Source organism: Python bivittatus, unplaced genomic scaffold, assembly GCF_059951505.1.
Source record: "Python bivittatus isolate LINGU-HERP-01145 unplaced genomic scaffold, Pbiv_v1 ctg000170_np1212, whole genome shotgun sequence".
NCBI classification, from domain to species: domain Eukaryota; kingdom Metazoa; phylum Chordata; class Lepidosauria; order Squamata; family Pythonidae; genus Python; species Python bivittatus.
This window is the reverse complement of record NW_028277039.1, coordinates 2236282-2255783: the sequence shown is the minus strand read 5'-3', so window position 1 is coordinate 2255783 and position 19502 is coordinate 2236282. Positions and strand designations below refer to the sequence as shown.

Genomic DNA, 19502 nt, shown 5'->3' with positions numbered 1-19502 from the left:
CCATCTCAGTTTTAGCTGCAAAATAATCTGACATGCATGCCATAAATGCTCAGTGCATTGCACAGGATTATGGGAGAATAATTTATCCATTTAGATAAGCATATAATTCTGTTCTGAAATGTAATAAAGTACCTTATCCTGAGTGAGACCACTGGATGATATTCAGCATTAGCTTTCCAGACTTTCCATGCAACAGTCTGTTTCAGACTTATCAAAAACAAAAGTCTAGAGTATTCTTGGTTATGCAATAGGACAAAGAATTCCTTTCAGCACTGTAAGTAAAAAGAATGTTCCCATGCAGGGGTTGTTGCTGCACAGAATACTGTTGTATACTATGTTACTGGAACATTGAAAATTACAAAAATATAACCTTGATAGCAAATCAAAGGTACACAAGTCAAAAGGCATCTGAAAGGAACCCAATGTCTTTTCCTTTGGCTGCAAAATATGCTGTGGCAATGTGCAGCCTTAAGCATTGTAGTCAGAGTAGGAAGAATAAAACAAATCCTCAGACACCTGTCAGGCAAAAAAAAAAAGTGGGGGGGGGGAGGTAAGAAGCAGAAGAAAGGACAGAAAAATAAAGATATTTTAGAAGAGAATACCAAGAATCTTCACATGAAATACCAAAAAGAATAAAGATTCCAAGTTTCTGTTGATCATACTTCTGTCTTTATATTTATGTTTTGGATAATTATAAAACGTAATAAAATTTCTTCTAGGAGTAATGCTTTCAGGCACCAGGTATGCTTCTGGGATTTCAATTTTTTTCAAAAACCACCTAAAGCCTCACAAGATTGTCAAATCTTGTGTTTTTTATTAAATTAGATCATCACCAAATTCTTGTATATTCTTGTCTGAAACTGCAACATGTCATACAAGAGTCTCATGAAATTTGGAGATCTCTCAAGATTTAAAAAAATATGAAAAATTATTATATTCTGGGGAACCATAGATAACATCTAGAACTTTCCCCAGTCTTGTGCCTTCCATGTGTGTCTGGTTCCATCCTCTAGAATCCCTGGCTGACAATATCCAATGGCCGTTCCTGGCTTAGTGTAATGGTATGTGGGAATGATCTTGGGAAACAGAAGGAAGAGGCACAGCCTAGACAACAGTTTGATAAATAAAATCTGAGTCTGAAGGGGGTGGGGGTGGGGAAAGTGTTTCAGAAGGGATTTCTCCTAGTTTTCGGGAGAGTAAAAGTAAAGAAGGGGAGAGGTACTTTCAAGCAAGCAGGCCAACAGGTAAGTGGCCCTTGCTGGGTGGGAAAGGGTGCACGAGGGTGCACAAGTGGCGGGGGAGGTGCGGTGTGAGTGTGGCAGGGCTTGGAGTGGCTGCTGCTGGGTGGGAGGGTGCACAAGGGTGTGTGGCTAGCCAGAGAGGCAAGGTGTGGCATGAACACAGAGGGGTTGAAGAGGGAGCACGGGTGGGAGAGACTTACTCGAGCTACTTGCAACCTTCCCTGCTGGCTTCCCCACTGACTTTGCCAAGCACCCGGATCACAATTACGTGACCATGGGGTGCTAGGACGGCCAAAACTTTGAAGACTGGTCATAACCACCACTTATTCAGTGCTGTTGTAACTTCGAACAGTCACTGAACAAGTGGTTGTTAACCGACGATTACCTGTAACCAGTACAGTACAGTACAGGCAACAGTGCAGATCCCCTGAATTACTGTTCACTTAGTATATTAAGCGTACCCAGCAAACTCTATGCCACTTTTTGTACTGCAAGCTGCTGGACTGGCTGGAACAGGAGAGATGCCTCCAAATGATTTAGAGTGGGATTTAGAGAGGCCAGATGTATAATGGACCACTATACCATCTTGCAATTCTTAACAGAAAAATACACATGGGGTCAGCAATGCCCTTTATACCTTGGTTTTATCAATCTAAAATCATCTTCAGTTCCATCCCAAGATATAGACTCTGGTGGAAGCTTGCCCTTACCTCTATTGACTGATAGTTATTTTCACTAATCTGGATGCTGCATGACTCCAGTCACCCAAGTTAGGTATAATAAAGCTGGCTATCTTACTGCCGACATTCCAATCTGTCAAGGATCAAAACAGGTGTGTATTTTAGTTCCCCTACTGTTTAATATTTATATAAACTCAGTGGTTGCTGCTCTTACCAAAAAAAGAATGCCCCCACCCCCCCGCCAAAGCTCAGGGACAGACATTTGGCAATGCTGCTGTATGCAATTCTCTTGTTTACACAGGTGGGCCTTAGGAGAAGTTTGTAGGCCTTAGCAGAATTTTGCAAGGAGGAAGGGCTTACAATTAATTACTCCAAGGCTAAAATTATGGTTTTCTCAGGAAGACCTAGCTGCCATAAACACCAATGGCAAGTAAGAACTAACAAATAAAACAAGTTCCAGCTTTTAAATATCTTGGAGTAATTTTTCAACACACCATGGAATCTGGAACAGTGCTTGCAAAAACTTAGACTGAACAGCATCCAGGGTCTTTGGGTCTTTGTAGATGCATATCTGTGCACCATACAGCATTTGGGATACAGATTTAGCTTTAATTGGCTAAACTTTGGAAGTTGGCAGGAACAATCAAGAGTCATCTCTGCCAAAGCCAGTAATAGTGCCAAGGCAATCCTGGGATTTTTTTTTCACTCTAAGGGAGGTAGATGCATACCTGCTGCCATTAAGCCAATTAAAGCTAAATCTATATCCCAAATGCTGTATGGTGCACAGATATGCATCTACAAAGACTCAAAGACCCTGGATGCTGTTCAATCTAAGTTTTTGCAAGCACTGTTCCAGATTCCATGGTGTGTCCCAAACATTCTAATTTGCATGGAAACAGGAATGATCCCACAGAAGGTAAGAGTTCATATTTGCCATCTCTCTTATTGGCTCAAAGATCAATTTTCTGATGGCCAGTGGCCCCACTAATTCTTCTTGATGATGTCTCATCAAGATGGAAAGTAAAAATCATAGCTGACCTATGTCTGGAGGTTGAGTCACGGCAACTGGACAAGTAGCGAAACGTCTCTACCGAAAAGAAAAGAAGTCCAGTTGCTGTGACTCAACCTCCAGACAATTCCACCTGGATGACTGAGAATCTTCATAAACATAGCTGACCTGTTTTTTCTATCCACACTTTTCTTTCTGTCCTATCCTTTCTATCCACTGTTTGCTGCCTCTAGGCCCAGAGAAAGCAAAAGCCAAGATTCACCAAACAGTCTTCGATATTGCATGTCAGACTTGAACACTACAGGCAACCTACAAAGGTGGGTTCCTTCTGGGAGACCTTTTAGACCTGCAAACCATCTGTTCAATCTAGTTTGCTCAGTACACTGTAAAGCCTTCTTTTTGGCCCTCTTTAATGTTCTACCCTCAGCAGTATTGGATGAGAGATTTCATAAAATCCCTTTTAATGAGAGAACTTGTCCCTGGCCAGAATGAACCTCAGATCTTAGTGCATGTATTTCTTCACTATCCCTTCTGTGAGAACTTATGTCCTGCCACCTCCTAGTAGGGATCAAGCAGTCAGTGAGGGAGAAGTGGTGTTTTCTATACTCAGAATGGAACCCTGCTATTACAAATGGAGTTGTTAAGTTCTTATTAGCTACTGCTATAAGGTTTAAGGTGTCCTAATCTTGGAATGGTGCCATGAGAAAATCCTTTTATTCTTTTATCTTAATTTTATTTTATCTATTTTGTTTTGCTTTATTTTGTTCTCTTTTGTTTACTTCTTATATATGTAAATTTTAACTGACAGATCTATATGGTGGTTTTATTGCTTTTATTGTATTTGAGCCTACTTTTATGTGTTGTTTTAGTACTGTAGTTACTTTGCTGGTCATTGACCATAAATAAATTAATAAACCATCCAAAGACCAGGTCTTTGTGGATAAGCATCCCTTCATGACTGGCCAATATCCCTCTCTTGAGGAATGCCATCATAGTGACCTGGAATCTGAACATGAAGGCCCAGGGCTTCCAAGACATGTTCTCCATACTGCAGTGCCCCAAAGGTTTTCTCAAGGGCTGATTTGTAGAAGTTTTTAGCAAGAGAGTGGCTTTGCAAATCACATCCTGAATCAGGTTCTCTACAGTATATCCTTCTAGAGGAGCTGCAGAAGCTCAAGGCAGGGTGCATGACATTCTTTTCTCCAATTTCCCCACACCACCACTAGGGTATGGGGAGAGATAAACTTGAGAGATAGTGACTAACCCATAGTGACTAAGAGAGATTGCAGGGCTGAGGATGGCATTCAACCTGGGTCTCCCTGGGTCTATTCTAACACCCTGCCACTTGACTATGCCATAAATGTGTATAATGCTATGGGAGAAGAGTGAGCCCTGTCCAGCCACTTTCTGCTCTCCACCAGGTCAAAGGTTTGGCTACCAGTGCCCCCGGAGGTGCGATTGGCCCCCACACTCCTGGCCTTCCATAAGGCTCTGAAGACCTGGTTCTGCCATCTGGCCTGGGGTGGGGTGGGAATACCTCAAGATGGGAATGGCTAGCCCCATAGAGGCCTTCTGCCTTCAGCCTCAGATTTTTCATCCTCTTGGTCTCTCCTTCTCCTTTTTAGTAATGTTTTTAATTAAGGTTTTATGTATTTATATATTTTATGTTTTAATGTTTGTTGTGAATCACCCAGAGTTCCCCCATTGGGGGGAGATGGGCGGCTGAAAAATAAATGAATGAATGAATGAATGAATGAATGAATGAATGAATGAATGAATGAATGTTGCTCAGCTCAATGATCTTGTTTCATTTAATAGTTTTCTAGGGTTATCAGTTCTGGGTTGCAAAAATCCAGACAACTCTGTTTTCATCCAGTGGCTGTCTGGACTTTTGCAACCCAGATCTACTGGCTACAGTTCTTCTGATTCAGAGACATTTCATCAAGATGTCTCAAATGGGAGTATTATAAGTCCCATCAGTAAAATAAACCTTAATCCACAACTCATTAATATGTCTACAGTCATTAATTGTACATTAATATGTAGCTTTAAAAGAAGTAAACTCAAACACACATACACATACCCACAAATCAAGATTATTATTGTTGTTGTTATTAGACCAATATATATGGTCGCCCATCTCACTGCAGGTGACTCTGGGCGGCGTACAACAAAGCTCTGAATCTCAGTTTTATGCAGTGCTGCTGACAAAAAGTAACCTATTCCAAAAAGAAACTAGGCAATGTTTTGCTCCTTCTCTTTAGAGGATTTGTAAATCAACAATCTTCAAATACTTGTTGTAAAGAAAAGAAATTAAATGGTTGCAGCCTTACAATCAAGCATTAACATCAGCGGGAGGCAATTTTTATTTATTCTGGCAGAATAAATGGGTGACTGCATGTCGGTTTATGCAAAGAAAAGGGCTTTATAAAAAGCTGGGAAGCATAAGTATAAGCACTTACTAATTGTTATGTACATAGCGATTTGACATTTATTTATTTGTTCAATTTCTATAGCTGCCCATCTCACATAAGTGACTCTGGGCTGCTCACAATTTAAAATAACACAAAAACTAATAAATAAGCAAAACAACATCAAAACCATTGAAACACACTAAAACAATTTAAAAACCATTAAAAACATAAAAATATAATGTGCAGGAGAGTGCAGTCCATTTTGCAAACAATGTAACCACTTCGCAGGCTTCACACCACCACCAGATTCCCAGGCAGGGGGGCAAAGCCATGTCTTCAGGGCCTTCAAGGCCAATCTTACCTCAGGGGAGATGATGTTCCCAAGGGTGGGTGCTGTGGCAAAAAAGGCTCTCCTCCTGGGTCCTTTTAGATGACATTCCTTAGTGGACAGGACCCCTAACATGCCCCTTCTGCTGGACCTGATGGGATTGGTAGATGTAACATGAGTTATATCTACCCTCAAGTGAACCATTCTGGCTTATCATTCTCAGTCAGATTCTGTGTGCAGTTACAGAATAAAAGCATCAGGTTCTGCTGCTTTTTGGCTGGACAGGAGCAAGGGTAGGGTAAACAATGAGCCTTGATGTTTTGGGGCGTGAATTTGCAATTTTAAGTAAACATGACCAGCATTTCCACTTCTCCAGGCTGACCAATTTAGAATAAAATTCCTGGCTAGGATAATTGACCAGCAAGGAAAGTCCAGCTGACTTTGCCTTTGGCTGGCCTATGTTCAGGAAGGTTTCCCTCCTTGCCTGAAGCTCCTGGAGAATGCCAGCTGCTCTTTTGTAAAGAGAATGTACTTTAGATCTTTTATGCAACAAGTGGCTTGTGGAATGAAGAAAGTATTTGGTCCAGAATTGTTCTCCACTATTACAAGTTTTGTGCCTTCCCAAATTTTTACTCCATCCACTTGGGACGGCAAAAGACATGCTGGTGGAATCCCTGAGGCCAATGGCCAAACCTTTTGCATTCCTGGACTAAATCAAGGGTAACCAAAAGCAGGTTCTATGTGGTCAAGGTCCACCCAGCAGGGCAAGACAAGGAAGCAAGAACAATATAGATTCCAGTGATGTCTCTTGAACACTATTCTGGGTACGTACAGATATTGGAAACTTTAATATGAATTTTCCAGCCTCATTTATAGTGAGCTAATGAAAGCAGAGACTCAGTAAAATGTCAGAGCCTGCACACTCAATTCCCAAGTTCAGTAAACCCTCTGGAGTCTATTTGGTTCCAGCAAAGATTTCTTTATTGAGAAGTAGCATACAGCATTCCATAGATTGTTGAGTCTAATTTTCCCCAGCCTAAAGCTTTCCTTTTAACCCCTTCCCCCCCCGCCACTTTCCCCACTTTTTGCGTCTCTTCCCGGGTCTCACGACTGCTTGACCTTGCTGGCGCCTCCAAGCAAGACAACGGTTGCACCTGGCTCTTGTTGTTTTGTTTCCTCCCTCCTTCTGACTTTTATGGCAGGAACCAGCAAGCGGGTATACAAATCATAGTTCTTATCTTTAACTAACATTTAACCCTACCAACTATACATCACTATTCTACATTTCAAACATGCTCTCTATTAGCTTTGAATAATAGCTTGCGCAGATCCTGATAGTATCACTACAAGGATATTTCTCCTAATACATACTGAGGTCATGGTGATTTCTGGTCAGAGAAAGATCTGCCACCACAGTGTGTTTTAGAGGGGTATTTTGTAGCTAAACAGCAGTAGCCTTTTATTCTTCCCACTATCTACTCACTGGTGCACCTAAATTCAAGGGTAGAGCTACAAAGGAGGAGCACCAGGCTCTAAGTGTCATCACCTTCAGGAAAGTAGCATAGCAGGAGGGATAAAATGCTAGAGACACCTTGTTCGACTCCTGCGCATGCTTTTCTAGCCTGAGGTTGCTAGATCAGCCAACTAATCCACTCTCAATGTATTAGTTGCACCTCAGTTTCCTCAGTTGTACAACACAGGAGTTGAATTCCAACTACTAAGCTTGCTAGTATTGTTTCACCAAGTTAATTCAAGTTTAACTTTAAAGAGGTCTATAAATTATAAATAGGAAAAGAGTGAGTCTCCTCTGAAAACTCCCCTGGAAGCCTTCAGTGGCAGTCATGGCAGTTAGTAGAAAAGGTTTCTTAATAGCCCAAAGGCCTTTTCTTGATAGTTAGATAGATATATGTAAGTGTGTTGTAAGTCTGTCTGTCTGTCTGTCTGTCTTCCTTCCTTCCTTCTTCTATCCTTCTATCCTTCCATCCATCCATCCATCCATCCATCCATCCATCCATTTATACACACACACACACCCCACCAATTACAAACTTCAATTTTGTGGAGACAGCAATGTGGTTAAGTTTAAACAGTCATAAAAATAAATGAGAATTTACTTTTTAAATGGGGATGCTATGTCAGGGGAAGCCTGGGCAGAAATAGACCCACTGAATCCGATTCATCTCCCTTTAGCAGTAGCTGATGGAAATGAAGCTACAGTCAGGGTTACTGATCATCTGTGGGCAGATATAACAGAATCTTGTGAAATTTAAAACTACATCAGCAACAGAAATTCCAGTCCCAATTGCTGTTGTAACTCAAGGACTACCTATAGAGACTGGTTCCAATCACCTGGCATTTGGAATGTATTTTTAATGAGAGTAAAAAAGGAAGCCAGGGCAGGAGCTCACCAGTCAGCATTTCCCTTCAGCAACTCAGGTGGTTATTTGGTCACTGCCTTTCCCACTTTTCAACTGACTTATTAGTTTCAGAATATCTGAATGGGACCCTGGGGCTCATTTAGAGGCCAGGAGATGGGAGAGAACTATAAAGTGTAATATAGAACTCTTCCCACATAGCAGCTGGACTCCTAGTCTCCATTGCTGGCTCCCTTTCTATGAACAGGTAATTAGTCTCCAGAATAAAGAGGTGTTCTCATTCCTTGTAGCTTGAAAAAGTTGTCCCCAGTTTGCTGGATAAAGGCTTATTTTTTTCATTTTAATTAGATTTTTGTAACGCCTTTTCTGGTTAATTAGCTGGATTTTAGCGTGTGGACAGTTGCTTGATCTACGGACTCAGAGGGCTCTCTTTAATTCTGCCCTGGCAGAAATGTACTCCAGGTCAAACCATGGCTTCCGATGGATACCAGCAGGTCTTCTCCTAGCCTGGGACGGGGGAAATTTTAGGAGTGGCTGGATAGTGCTTATAAGATTTTGATATATGGCTAGGGCCTCTATTGGATCTGAGCTTGATAAGAGATGCTCCTGGGTGTTGGAGAACTCATTGTTGGTAGGCAAAAGCTGTATCCGCTGCGCCTATTTTGTGGTTCATTTAATCCTATGACTGATTTGAACTCCACAGACACCCAACATTACCTAAATGAGGTAAACGGTAGTTATAGCCAGGTGGAATAATAAAGGAAGGTGGTCACTGTCTGGTCAGAGCCCAAATTATTTAACTTATTAAATAAATTGCATGAGGTTAGCGTATAGTTGCTCGACCTTTGGGTCCCCTAATATGTGAGAGCTCCCTCTGTATCACCCTTTACCACACCATTTAATATGTAGAGTTGAAGGGCCCTAGCAAGCTGTACTAAGTGCTAGCCTTCCATGTTAATTCCCAAATCCCTGAAATGTTGCATATTATTATCCAGATATCCCCTAGAGGAAGAGAGATACTTGCTGAAGTAGAAGAGTGCCACATCACTGGGGCTAATTCTGGCATTAAAATCACCTGCCACTATTATCACCTGTATTTGGGTGTTCCCAAATGAGTTTCAAGATGCAATTTTCCAATTTCTCCCAAAGGGCATTGGTTAAGCAAAGCAGCCTACAAGGAAGGAGATAAACACTGACAAGACATATTGATTGGGAAAATTAATTATTGATGCAAATGCCAGGTTTTTGATGGTTCTGTTGAAAGCCTTCGATCCAGACTCACACATTCCACTCATTGTTATTAAATATTTGCAATTTTTAATGCAATGGAATGGAAAAAAGATTAACTACATGGTTAAAGAATTGTCATAATTCTTATGAGATTTAAGCTTAATCAAATGTAAATGACATCAAATTTAATTTTCTCTCAAAAGCCAAATATAGAACTTTGCTTAAAACAACCTGTAAACTCTTAAGTTTAGTCAACAAATTAACTGCTGGGCCTGGTTGTTCTGGTCTCTATCTTTAAATTAATTTGCAGATGCCTAAATTATATTAACAATTTGGATTTAACAGGCATTTGGATTTACAAACATTCTCTCCCCTCCCAATGACCTGTAAAAAACAGATTTAATTAAAAATTGCAACTCTCAATTATAGTCTAGCATGAGAGAAATACAATGTATATTATAAGATAATATATGATAAAAAAAAACCCAGAGAGTGCAAAATTTAACAACAAAAATACCCTATTAAACACCTAAATTGTTAAACAGTGTAAATGCAATCTATGTAAAATCAAGTTAACTCTTGCCAGTAGTATATCCCACCAAATTTTACATGCAGCTGGGCAGAATTAAGCAACAGTACAGTAAAACTTTGATTTAACCAGGCTCTTGGGTTAAGGGGTTATTTGTTAAATCCAAAAATCTGTTAAATGTGAATTTATATCAGTGGCCGAATCCACATCACTTGCAAAACATGTAATGATGTTTTAATGTCATTTGTGCAATTATTATGCAAATAACTTAAATTCACACAAATGAAGTAAATTATTTCAATTGTGTGGACTGCTTTGGAAACAGTGGGCTTTGTCTGATTTTTGGAAATTAAGTACAAAGTAAAAGTTTATATGCTGCATCCAAAATCCTCTGAATGGAGGTCCAGAGAATTGAATGTTATAAAAGGACTTTCAGTGCAAAAGCTGTAAGGAAATGTAATGTTGACCTGTACCACCTGACACTTAAATAACAGAGAAATAAAGGTGGTAATGAACACCTCTGTAGAAAAAGCAGTGAAGAACAACACAGTGACCTGTAATACTAAAGGAATTTAACTGAACTGAAGAACAACTCACTCAGTAAGGGATCTTCCTAAACATTTCATCTAATACAGCTAAAGAAAGTATAAGGGGGGAGAAGGAGGAGAAAGAGAAGCTAAGCAGATTACTGAATTCTGTTTTCCTAAGATTCCTCTTCAAGTAGGGCTTATTTCTTCATCATATTTATACCTTGCATTGGGAACAGTAAGAATGATGTCTTTCAAATGTGTAGGATTACAACACCTGTGATATCTAATCAACCTGGCTGTTGATTTAAGCTCTCTACTGAAGAAACTCATGACTATTCACTATGTATTACATCCCCATAGTGATATTAATAGATTATATCTGCTTTGCAGAAATGGAGGCAGAGGTTTACTTCAAGTCAAACAAACTGTTGAAGAAGAAAAGCATGCATTGGCTTATTATGTAAAAGACAGTCAAGAAAAACACTGATGCAAGTTGAAAATTGGAACTTACTGAATGTACAGGAAACAAAACATGAATATCGAAATGCTGGCAAGAAAAAGCATTACATGGCAAATTTCTACAAAAGATCGAGGGGAAAGTAGATAAAGATAAAACCTGGCAATGGGTTACAACTGGAACATTAAAAAAAAGAAACTGAAGGCTTGATTTTGGCTGCTCAAGAGCAAGCTATTCGAACTAATGCAATCAAGGCCAGAATTGAAAAATCATCAAATGATCCAAAGTGTAGATTGTGCGAAGAAGCAGAAGAAGCAATAGATCATATACTCAGCTCATGCAAGAAGATTGCAGAAACTATTAATGACATAACACAGTCACCAAAATGATTCACTGGAACATCTGTAAAAATTATCATTTGCCAGTAATGAAGAATTGGTGGGAACATATAGTTGAAAAAGTAGTTGAAAATGAGCAGGTTAAAATATTGTGGATTTCCGAATACAAACTGATAAAGTCTTGGTGCATAACACACCAGATTTAACAATGGTTGAAAAGAAGAAAGTATGGATAACTGATGTGGCAATACCAGGGGATAGTAGAACAGAAGACAAAGAATTGGAGAAGATCATAAAGTATCGAGATCTGAAAACTGAAGTTGAAAAATTATGGCATAAACTGGCCATGGTGGTCCCAGTGGTTATTGGCACACTGGGTGCCATGCTAAAAAGCCTTGAACGGCACTTAGAAAATCTGCACATTGACAAAATTTCCATCTGTCAATTACAAAAGGTCACACTGCTTGGATCCCCACATAGACTATGCCGACACGTTACAGCATCCTTGGTTCTTGGGAAGAACTCGATGCGAATGAAGGCCAACACCAGCTAAAGAACTGACAGCTGTGATTTCACGTTGTTGTGTATAATAACAACAACAACAACCCTCAGTGAGGCACTACCTTGATGTGGTTGTGGGGCTTGCGTGCTCCAAGGAGGATGAGAGCTATGCCAGAGGTTCAACCATACTGGACAGCTCTCATCAGAGGAGCCAGATGAAGAGTGTCTCTCCCATAAACAATATGGTGAGACGTAATTTACAGAAACCTATGCTGGATTGGTCGTTGCCCGGGTCACCAAGGACCGCGCTAGGTGTTCTAGTTCCTGGACATCTGTGGCAAGAGGGCTACAGGACTCGGGACTATTGGCTGAGCAACCAGGGCCAGCAGCTGCAGAACTACTGGAAGAAAAGTTGTTTACCTGTCACAAATATACAAAAACTGAAAATAAAGAAATAATGATCTGTTATTACAAATCAAGTCCAACAAGAAAAAGATATCTGAAAAGAATGCACCAGTTCTGGAAAGAACAACATACAGAATCAGAAATGACAGAACAGAGGCTAGCAGATCAACATTAATTTATAACATGAAATAAAGTATTCACAGAAGTAAAATTGGAAGAATTGCAAAGGTCTACCCAGGGCAAAGAAATCAAAGCCTTGCCAAAAGTAGCTCAGGCAGTAGAGGCAATCCAGGGGGAGTCGGTAGTAGAGGAAGCCAGCATCACTATTAAATCGTTCTCATTCCCAAACCAGGCACCGTCTCCTCTGCCTTCTCCTCAGAACGAACAAAGCCCTCTAACTAAAAAACAAGAGAAACTGAAACAAAGAATAACTGAGCATCTAGAACAGCACAAAAATAACAGAATAAGCTTGCCTGCACTGACGCTTGTTACGAAGAAACATCTAGCACCAGTATTAAACAATGCCGATATTGTAATATCAAATATAAGCACCAGTTCACTGCAAGAAACAAACCAACTGATGTACAGCATGGCTGCAGTTATAACTGAAAACTCTGGATGCAAAATCAACAAACAAGGGAAAAACAATCAAACAGTGCACCACCAAAATGGAAGATTAGGTTGGAAAATAAGATCAGCATGCTAAGATCAGATGCAAGCAAGTAGAACAGATAAAAGAAAAGAAGCTGAAGAACAAGAAGACCAAAGAATACCTGATCAAGAAATATCACCTAGAAACAAGGAAGATCAAGGAAGCATTGAAAGCAGCAAATAACAGCCATAGCCAAGAAGATCAGCAGATACAACGCTCAAATTGTACACTACAGGCAGAATCTCCAATTTCAGTCGAATCAGACACATTTCTACCTATCCATCAACGGAGAGGCTGCAATGAACCAGTCAACACCTGACAAAGAAGAAACAGTACAGTTCTGGGCACAGCTATGGGACAACCCAAAGAAATACAAAAAGAGCATAGCTTGGATAAAGAAGGTAGATAAAAATAAAAAAGAAGCTGAAATGAAAGAACTTGTAATAACAGCAGAAATGGTGGAGAAAAGGGCAAGGAAGGTCAAGAATTGGTCAGCACCAGGTGAACTGCATGGTTTTTGGTTGAAACATCTGACTGGTCTGCATCCACTCATTGCCGAGCCAGTTTAACAACAAACTGCAAGGAGGTGAAATTGAAGATTGGATAACATCTGGCAAAACCTACCTGATAATGAAAGATCCAACAAAAGGGGCAGCACCAGGCAACTACAGGCTTACCTGCTTACCAACAACTTTCAAATTGGTAACTGGAGTGGTAGCTGATGCACTCCAACAGCATCTAGCTGAAAACAAGCTCTTTCCATCTGAGCAGAAAGGAAACTGCCCAAACAGCACAGGGACAAAAGATCAGCTCCTAATTGACAAGATGATTTTGGAAAACTACAAGAGAAGGAAGACCAACTTGAATGTAGCTTAGGTTGATTACAAGAAGGCATTCGACTCCCTGGCACATGATTGGATAATCAAGTGTCTAGAAATAACAGGAGTCAGTAGAAACATCAGAAGCTTTGTGCAAAGATCAATGGCACAATGGAAGACACCATTGCTGGTCAATGGTGATAGACTGGGAGAGGTTAACATCAGGACAGGAATCTTCCAAAGAGACTCACTATCACCACTACTGTTTGTAGTTTGCATTGATTCCTCTGTCAACAATACTGAACAAGTCAGGCCATGGCTATCAAACATCAAAAACATCTGCCAGTCTATCCCACCTCCTTTACATGGAAAAACAACATCTGAAATGGTATTGCTGCTCAACATTGTCCAAATATACAGCCAAGATATTGCAATGGAGTTTGGACCAGACAAACGTGTCATCCTTACCATTAACAGGGGAAAAATAATGAAAACTGAAGGAATCAAGATGCCCTATGGAAATAACATCAAGAGTCCGGATGAAGAAGATCACTACAAATACCTGGGCATCCTTCAGGCTGACAATATCAAGCACATTGAAGTCAAAAAGAAGGTTAGTAGTGAGTACATAAGAAGAGTGAAGAAGATCTTAAAGTCCAAACTCAGTCATGGAAATACCATCAAGGCGATTAACTCCTGGGCAATTCCAATCATTAGATACATAGCTGGAATAGTGGACAGGACTCAAGCTGAATAAAAGCCCTGGATAGGAAGACCAGAAAAATAATGACAATGAATCATGCCCTTCATCCATGCAGTGACGCTGACAGACTCTACTTACCAAGGAGCATAGGTGGGCATGGAATGTTGAAAGTACACCAGACAGTTGAAGAAGAAAAATGGCATTAGAAGAATATCTGAAGGACAGTGAAGAAGATGCACTGAAGCTAGTACACCATGAAGCCTTACTGAATACCAAAGAAACCAAACTGGCCTATAAAAAAGACCAAATGAAGAATAGAAAAGAGACATGGCAAGGCAAAGTATTACATGGCCAGTATTCAAAAAAACTAGCAGGCAAAGCAGATAACAACAAGACCTGGCAATAGTAAGAGCAGGAAAGTTGAAGAAAGAGACAGAGGGGCTAATTCTGGCTGCACAAGACCAAGCCTTAAGAACAAATGCATACAAAGCCAGAATTGAGAAGACAGCAACAGACAGCAAATGCCGCCTCTGCAAAGAAACAGTGGACCACCTATTTAGCTGCTGCAAGATTGCACAGATTGACTACAAACAATGGCATGACAAAATAGCAACAATGGTGCATTGCAATATCTGCAAAAAATACCGTTTGCCTGGAAGCAAGAACTGGTGGGACCACAAAACAGATGAAGTAATAGAAAATGAAGAAGCTAAAGTGCTCTGGGACTTTAGAATTCAAACAACACCCCAGACTTAACAAGTGTTGATAAAAAAGACAAAAAAAGTCTGGATAGTGGACATTGAGATGCCTGGAGACAGAAGAGAAGAGAAAACTGGAAAAAAATCACAAAATACAAAGACCTACAAATAGAAGTAGAACGACTGTGGCAAAAGAAAGCAAAGACAGTACCAAGACAGTACCAAGTAATAAGCGCCTTCGGTGCAATCCCAAAACATCTGGAGCACCACTTGAACACCACAGGTATTGACAAAAATCACCATCAGTCAATTGCAAAAGGCAGCTTTACTTGGAACAGCTTACATCCTGCAACGATACCTTTAACACCATCAAACAACAATATCTGCCTATCCCAGGTCCTTGGGAAGGACTCAACAGGTGGATAAAATTGCAAAATCCAGTCTAAACATCTGGCTGACTGTGCAACTGACCATAATAGCAGCAGCAGCAGCAGCAGCAGCAGCAGCAGCTTTCTCTCTTTTCCTTAGAAAAGAGGCATGTTGTATTGTGGGTGGCGGTTTTAACACTAATTCCAGTGAATCAATCTCCTGAAAGTATAAAATCTCAGAAAATAATCACTCAAAAATAATATGAAAATTCATTTCATCCCTAAGCATCCTGAAGAGCTAGGGCCTTTTAAGAATGTCAAGTATTCAGAGTCAAGTTGCCACTAGATGGTAGCAGCTATCACACAATATTGGGGGGAAAGCATTTGTGTTATGAGGATTTTGGAGAGTGCCTCATGAGAGGCCTTAAGCCTAAATTAGGCTGGAGTCCTAAGCACTCTTTTAAATACATTCACATTGCATTAAGCCAGTGATGGTGAACCTTTTGGGCTCAGCGTGTCAAAAACTAGGAAAATGCCTAACTTGACTCTGCTGGGGTGTCGCACACACCCCCTCAAACAAAAGAGAAACAATTCTTTACATATTCATTTATTTAAAAAACATACAGTGTGTGGTGCTACGTATTACATAAAGAAATGTCAAATAATTACAAAAATGAAATATGAGTAAAACTCAGTTTCTATGGTAACTCACATAGGGAGAATAGTTGTTGCCAGGTATTGGTGAAGGTTGGCATGTCGTCCAAAACGTCATGGCGTATCACCTTTAACACACGCGTCATAGGTTCACCATCACTGTACTAAGCCATAGATTATTTTAAATACAATTTTTGAATAAGTTCCCATTATGATTATTGTTTTTTATTTCTATTAAATATTTTAAAGGAATGTGAGAAATGAAGAATAAAAAGATGTAAAAAGAACAAAAAGTAAAATATAATTAAGGATTAATAAATATACATGGGGCCGTTATGATTAATTTTTTTATGCAATATATTTAGTCTGCAAGTTTTTTAATTATATCAAACAAAGTAGTAGAAGGAAAATTATGCATACAGGCAACTACATTAACAATGTAATGCTGTACTTCAAAATTAATAAACAATTAAAAAAAGGAGGGAAGGCATGGAAAATTATATTATAAAAAGGACACCTTCATTTATCCATACAGGTAGTCCTTGGACAGCAATTGGGACTCGAATTTCCATCACTAAGTGATGCTGTCGTAAAGTGCAATGTCACATGATCACATTGCTTATTACCTTGTTACACAAGGATCACAGGTCATTAACCAAGGAACTCACATGACTGCGACTTGTGACTGCAGCACGAGATTGGGCAGGTGGGGGTTGGTGCTGTAGAGGGTGGGTGGGCACATGGGTGGGTGCTGTAGCACAGCGTGAATGCAGTCAGGGGTTGGGGGTTGTGGCCTGGTGTGAGCAAGGCTAGGTGGAGGTGTGCTGCAGAGTGCGGGCAGGCACACAGGTAGGTGTTGCAATCTGGCACAAGCGCAGGTGGGCATACACTATGGACTGTGGGCAGGGGGGCACTGCGGGCAGGTGTACGCTACAGAATATGAGATCCCCAGGGTATCATACTCTGTAGCAGAATTCCTTGAGAGAAAAAGCAGCAGGAGCAGGAGCAACTTATGGAAACAACTTGTGACCTTCCCTGCTGGCTTCCCTATTGACTTTATTTATTTATTTTTATTTATTTATTTATTAAATTTTTCAACCGCCCATCTCCCCCCAATGGGGGAACTCTGGGCGATTCACAACAAACATTAGAACATAAAATATATAAACACATAAAACCTTAATTTAAAACATTACTAAAAAGAAGAAGGAGAGACCAAGAGGATGAAAAATCTGAGGCTGAAGGCAGAAGGCCTCTATGGGGCTAGCCATCCCCATGCTTGAGGTATTCTCACCCCACCCCAGGCCAGGTGGCAGAACCAGGTCTTCAAAGCCTTATGGAAGGCCAGGAGTGTGGGGGCTAATGGCACCTCCGGGGGCAGATGTTCCAAAGAGCAGGGGCTACCGCAGAGAAGGCCCGCCTTCTGGACCCCGCCAGTCAAAGTTCTTTCACTGAGGGGGTCCGAAGCATGCCCTCTCTGTGTGATCGGGTGGGACGGGTTGAAGTCATAGGGGAGAGGCAGTCCCTTAGATAACCTGGTCCCATGCCATGTAGGGCTTTAAAGGTGATAACCAACACCCTGAATTGGACCCGGAAGCAAACTGGCACCCAATGCAGCTCGCGGAGCAGAGACTTTGCTTTTGGGAAGCCGGCAGGGAAGGTTGCAAATGGTAATTCCATGACTGTGGGATGCTGCAACTATCGTAAATGCAAGCCAATTGCCAAGTGCCCGAATCGTAATCATGTGACCATGGAGCACTGTGATGGCCACAACTCTGCAAACCAGTTGTAAGTCCCCCTTGTTCAGTGCCGTTGTAACTCTGAATGGTCACTGAACAAATGGTCATTAAGAGAGAACTACCTGTATTTTCTGCCTTGCCCTTTTGTGGAAAAAAAACCTAATTCAAAGATTGACAAACAATACATATCAGCAATCCATTGCTACTAATCAGATGTATCTTTCTTCTTCCATTGCTGTCTGATGATTCTTTAAGCCAGCCCACTACTGACATGAAAAGTCCACTGCTACTCCTGTCCTGATAGATTTTAAAGACTAGGGATTTGGGTAAGAAGAGCTGTCTGAGGTTTGAGCTATGTAACAAACCAGGAAAAAATCTTGGAGTCGTCATGGAGTTGATTGTCTATGTGGAAGCTGTGAAAAAGGAAAATTCCATTCTTTGGATTAGTAGGAAAAGGAGTGATAAAACTCCTGCCATTGGAATGCCATGATACAAACCAACTGTCTCTGTGTACAGTTATGGTTGCTATGCACAAACACATTCCTCACAAGAAAAGACTAGAGTATTTGGGATTATTTTGCTTAGAAAAATGGTGATTGAGGGAAGACAGGGTCAAGGTGCATAAAATCATTAAGGGCCTGAAAAAAGAGAGGGGAAAGTCTTTCACCCTTTCTCAAAACATGAAGACCAAGGCCATCTAATGAAGCTGATTGGAAGGAGATTTAGGCACAGGCACAGAGATTCAGAACAAGCACTTCTTCACTCTATCCATCCATCCATCCATCCATCCATCCATCCATCCATCCATCCATCCATCCATCAAATGTTTATAGCCATCCATCTCATGAATGTGACTCTGGGCAGTGCACATTAAAACACTTCTTCCTAACTGACCTGTGCAAATTCATTCCCCACATACTTGGCAAAACTTTGATGGCTTTATGAGGGAATTGGAAGTGAATAAATTCATGAAGGACACTAATGGTTTTGAAATTTGTTACCTCTAGGTCAGGGGCAGCAAGAACACGCACCGCCCTCCTTCCAAAGGCTGTATTCTCTAATTCCCTGTATTCAGAATTAAGAAAAGGGATAAAGATGCCGGCCGGCCGGCCGCCCTTCTCCCCCTCCCCCTCCGACCACCCTGGTGTAGAGCTTGGCCTCGCGCTACTCAGACGCAAGAGCTCTCCGTACTACGGAGCTTCACCCCGAGCTGGACCCCGACCTCCTTCAGCCCTCTTCTCTGGGCCTGTCCTACCCTGCTCCAGGCGTCTTTAGGCTCCTCTCGCACCAGCTGCCCTGAGGCAGATCAAAACCGCCCAGTCCACCTCAGGATCACCAGCCCAAGAGGCTCCAACAGCCAGCACTGCCTACTCCCGCTTACCTCCTCCCGCTTCCCCCGGTTTTACGACTCGGCCTTCCCGGGCCAGCTCAAAGGGGAGCACAGCCTTCCCTTAGCGCTGGAGGAAGAGGATGGGCTTCGGTCTCTTTGGCACGCGCCGCCCCTGCGGGAGGTGGGGTCCCTGGGGCTCCAGAGCAAAGCCTGCTTGACGCAGCCCGGCCGAGGGGGCGCGAAGCCGGAACAGGGATGCTCTATCAGGCTCCGCGCTCTTGCTGCGAGCAGGCAGTCAGCTCCTCTCTCCCCTGCCCCAAGAGCCCCACGCAAACCTGAGGGTCCTCTAGGAGGACCGTGCCGGCGGACGGCCCGGGGAGGCCGCGCCTCTCGGGTATCCCGCGCCCCCTGGCCTGGTAGGGGTCCCAAGCCGAGCTGGACTATAACTCCCAGAATTCCTAGCGATGACCTCCCAATCTCTCCGCACGCCGCCTTCTCCGTTT

General features: G+C 41.6%; 1 long non-coding RNA gene across 1 annotated transcript in view; it reads right to left on the bottom strand.

Moving 5' to 3' along the window:
- The window catches only part of LOC148216572 (uncharacterized), an 83594-nt gene extending 64130 nt beyond the window's left edge, over positions 1 to 19464 (bottom strand). Inside the window, exons 1-2 of the long non-coding RNA XR_015795153.1 lie at positions 19051 to 19464; positions 5706 to 5823 (exon numbers count right to left, since the gene is read on the bottom strand). This is a non-coding gene — a long non-coding RNA (uncharacterized LOC148216572). The remainder of the gene's footprint in view (positions 1 to 5705; positions 5824 to 19050) is intronic.
- Between the last annotated feature and the right edge of the window lie 38 nt (positions 19465 to 19502).